Source organism: Drosophila montana, unplaced genomic scaffold (assembly GCF_035044405.1).
Source record: "Drosophila montana isolate Dmon_TW-CO22-7 unplaced genomic scaffold, ASM3504440v1 contig_1764_1, whole genome shotgun sequence".
Classification (NCBI taxonomy): Eukaryota; Metazoa; Arthropoda; class Insecta; order Diptera; family Drosophilidae; genus Drosophila; species Drosophila montana.
In genome coordinates, this window is record NW_026996693.1 from 1 (window position 1) to 4,731 (window position 4,731).

The following is a 4,731-nucleotide window of genomic DNA, read 5'->3' on the forward strand; positions in this document are numbered from 1 at the left end:
TCTCATATATTTTGCTTTTAATGTTTCTTGGAGGTATACTGGTTCTATTTATTAATGTTAAATCCTTAGCTTCAAATGAAATATTTAATTTATCAATTAAATTAACTTTGACTTCAATTATATTCTTTTTAAAATTTTTAATTTTAGCTTTAATTATGGATACAAATTCAACAAGATTTTTTTTATTAAAATAGACATAATTACTTCAAGTTATTCTTATTTTATAGAAAATTCTTTATCCTTAAATAAACTTTACAATTTTCCAATAAATTTAGTTACAATTCTTTTAATAAATTATTTAATAATTACCTTAATTGTTATTGTTAATATTACTGAAATATTCAAAGGACCCTAACGAAATATAATTTTAAAGAATAAACCTTTACGAACCTCCCATCCTTTATTTAAAATCGCCAATAACGCATTAGTTGATTTACCCGCTCCTATTAACATTTCAAGATGATGAAATTTTGGATCTTTAGTTGGATTATGCTTAATTATCCAAATTTTTAACCACACCGCAGACGTAAATTTATCTTTTAATAGAGTAAATAATATTTGTCGTTTTTTTTTTGTATTTATTTACATGTAGGACGTGGAATAATTACGGATCTTACTTATTTACCCCAATATGAATAATTGGGGTTATTATTTTATTTTTAGTAATAGGAACTGCCTTCATAGGGCACGTACTACCTTAAGGACAAATATCATTTTGAGGAGCAACAGTTATTACAAATTTATAATCGGCAGTACCTTATTTAGGAATTGATTTAGTACAATGAGTGTGAGGAGTATTTGCTGTTGATAACGCCACTTTAACTCGATTTTTTACATTTCACTTTATTTTACCTTTTATTGTGTTAGCAATAGTTATAATTCATTTATTATTCCTACACCAAACTGGTTCAAATCACCCAATTGGATTAAATTCAAATAGAGATAAAATCCCATTCCACCCTTATTTGAATTATAAGGATATTGTTGGATTTATTATTATAATTTGTTTGCTAATCTCTTTAATTTTAATTAACCCCAGTTAATTTTATTCCAGCTATTCCTTTAATAACACCAGCCCATATACAACCATAATGATATTTTTTATTTGCTTACGCAATTCTTCGATCTATTCCTAATAAATTAGGAGGAGTAACCGCCCTAGACCTTTCAATTGCAATTTTATTAATTTTGCCATTTTATAATTTAAAAAAATTCCGAGGAATTCAATTGTATTGGACAAATTTTAACTGTTATTTATTTTTTATATTATCTACTAAACCCTTTACACTTTGAAACAGTAAACACTTTGAAAACATAAGATAGAAATATTACTTTCTATTAACTTAATTAATGACTAATTTTAATTCATAATAACAAAGAAAATAATAAAATTTTTAGCCCGATAAAAAATAATAAATAATTTAATGAAAAATATAAAAAACATTTTCATGCTAAATATATTAACTTATCATAACGAAACCGAGGTAAGGTACCACGAACCCAAATAAAAATAAATGAATTTCATATTAATTTTAAATAAAAAAACTAATTAAATATATCACACCCTAAAAAAATTACACAAAATAATATTCTTATAAATAAAGTTCTTGCATATTCAGCTAAAAAAATTTATGCAAATCCTCCTTTTCTATACCCTACATTAAAACCTAAAACTAATTCAGATTCTCCTTCAGCTAAATCAAAAGGAGTCCGATTAGTTTCAGCCAAAGAAATAGTTAACCAAACCAAACCATAGGAAATAAAATAAATAAAAATCAAATATAAGTTTGATAATAATAAAATTATAAAAAATTTTACCCCCCAATTAATAATACAAATGTTAAAAAAATTAAAGCTAATCTAACTTCATAAGAAATAGTTTGAAATATAAAGCATTATAAGAATTAGAAGATCATCCAGCTACTATAACAGTATAAACTCCTAATCTTGTACAACATAAAAAAAATGAACCCCCTAAATTAAATGAATATAATTTTACAACAAAACGGCATATATATTCAAACAACTAAAGATAAAAATAAAGATAAAATAGGTGAAATATAATATCTTAAATAATTTGATAATACAGGATAAGTTTGTTCTTTTGTAAATAATTTAATTGCATCACAAAAAGGTTGAGGAATTCCTATTAAACCAACTTTATGAGGACCCTTACGAATTTGAATATAACTTAAAACTTTTCGTTCTAATAACGTTAAAAATGCCACACATACCAATACTCAAATAATTAATAATAAAAAATAATTAATTAATTAATAATAAACCAGTACTATTTGTAATATATATTACATAAATAAATTATAAATTTATTGCACTAATCTGCCAAAATAGTTATATTAATTAATATTCTTCTATATCAAAATAAAATTTTGAATAAAAATTTGAAGTTTTAACTCAGATCATGTAAGAATTTAAAAGTCGAACAGACTTAAAATTTGAACGGCTACACCCAAAATTATATCTTAATCCAACATCGAGTTCGCAATCTTTTTTATCGATATGAACTCTCTAAAAAAATTACCATGTTATCCCTAAAGTAACTTACTTTTTTAATCATTATTAATGGATCAAATATTCATACATTATTTATTTTAATCATTGAAAGTTTTTTAAATCTTAATAAAATATTTTAATCTATTATAATAAAAATTATCTTTATAGTTAAAATAAATAAAATATAAAGATTTATAGGGTCTTCTCGTCTTTCAAATAAATTCTAGCTTTTTGACTAAAAAATAAAATTCTATAAAAAATTTAAATGAAACAGTTAATTTCTCGTCCAACCATTCATTCCAGCCTTCAATTAAAAGACTAATGATTATGATACCTTTGCACAGTTAAAATACTGCGGCGATTTAAAAGTTTTCAGTGGGCAGGTTAGACTTTAAATTTAATTCAAAAATACATGTTTTTGTTAAACAGGCGGATGTTATTTTTGCGAATTCTTTACTTAAACTTATCATTTAAATTTACTCTACAATAAAATATACTAATTCTTTCATTATTACTTAATTTTAAAAATTAAAATTAATATTTTAATTAAAATTTAAAATATAATAAATAATTTAATTTATAAAATAAATTCCAACATAATTTTAAATAATTGCTAATTCTAAGCATATATTTTTTAAATTTATATATTATTTATCAAAATTTATTTTATAGCTTATCCCATTAAATATTAAAATTATGAATTATTTATTTAGGGCTCGTACTTTTATTTACAGTTGGAAGATTACCTGGTGTTGTATTAGCAAACTCATATGTAGATATTATTTTACAATTTTATCAACCCTTCTTAAAGAATTTAAAACTCTTTTAGGTCCATCGGGCCATAATAGGTCAACTTGTATTTTTATTTCTTTATTTCCCTTATTCTTTTTAATAATTTTGTAGGGTTATTCCCTTACATTTTCACAAGAACAAGTCATTTAACACCCTTTCACTAGCCTTACCTTTATGACTATCGTTTATAATTTATTAATGAATTAATCATACCCAACATATATTCGCTCATTTAGTCCCTCAAGGAACTCCAGCAATTTTAATGCATTTTATAGTTTGTATCGAAACCATTAGAAATGTAATTCGACCAGGAACTTTAGCAGTTCGATTAACTGCTAATATAATCGCAGGTCAATTATTATTAACTTTATTAGGAAATACAGGACCCTTGATCTCTATATATAAAACTGTTTGTCCTAACTGACTGACTGACTGACTGATTGGTGATCAATGCACAGCCCAAACCGTAAGAGCTAGAAGGCTGAAATTTTCCCTGTAGTTACCTTATGTGATGTAGGTGCACGTTAAGGCGGGGTTTCGGGAAATTCCACCCGCAAGTGTGGAAAAATTCCGAAAAATGTTTGTATGTAACTTTTTTGTTTACCATCCGATCGGCCTCAAACTTATTTTCAAAGATCTTTGTTCGAATTCATTTGAGGCGTGTTTCACACTTTTAGGAAAATCCATTCCTCCTTGGTGGAAATTGAGGTCAAAGATTTGGTGGGTGACGTTTCGCGCTTAAATAATTTCCAGAGAAAGATCATTTGGGACGTGTTTCACACTTTTCGCAGAATCCAAACTTCTTCGGGGGGAATGTGATTTAAAAATATTTTTGGGGAAGTTTGTAGTTGTGTCCGATTTGCATCAAACGTATTTTTAAAGCACTACATAAGAATTTAATGAATACGTATTTCAGCAATTTGGAAAATTCCACCCGCAACAGTGGTAAATTGGCGGAAAACGGTTGTATGAAAGTTTTTTGTTTACCATCCCATCGGCCCCAAACTCATTTTTAAAGATCTATGTTCTAATTAATTTGAGGGGTGTTACACTTTTTGAAAAATCCATCCCTCACTGGTGAAAATGAGGGTCGAAGATTTGGTGGGTGACGTTTTGTGTGCAAATTTGTTTCCAAAGATCTCTAAGAAAAATCATTTGAGACGTGTTTCACATTTGTCAAACATTTTTTTGGTGAATTTTAAGTTTTGTCCGATTTGAATAAAAGTTGTTTGATTCCTGTCCGATCAGTTTCAAAATCATTTTCAAAGCTTTTTGAAAACATTGATTTTATAACATTCGTACCACGGGCAAGGCCGGGTTATACCCGCTAGTATCATATATACTAGTTACCTTTTTATTAATCGCCCAAATTGCTTTATTAGTTCTTGAATCACGGTCTTTACAGTCCTGTTGGTCCTCTCAGTG

The 4,731-nt window shown here is 26.5% G+C and overlaps 1 pseudogene; it reads left to right on the forward strand.

Annotated features, from left to right (window-relative positions):
* The first annotated feature begins 373 nt into the window (after positions 1 to 373).
* Positions 374 to 1,229, forward strand: LOC135441069 (cytochrome b-like; annotated as a pseudogene).
* The last annotated feature ends 3,502 nt before the right edge of the window (positions 1,230 to 4,731 follow it).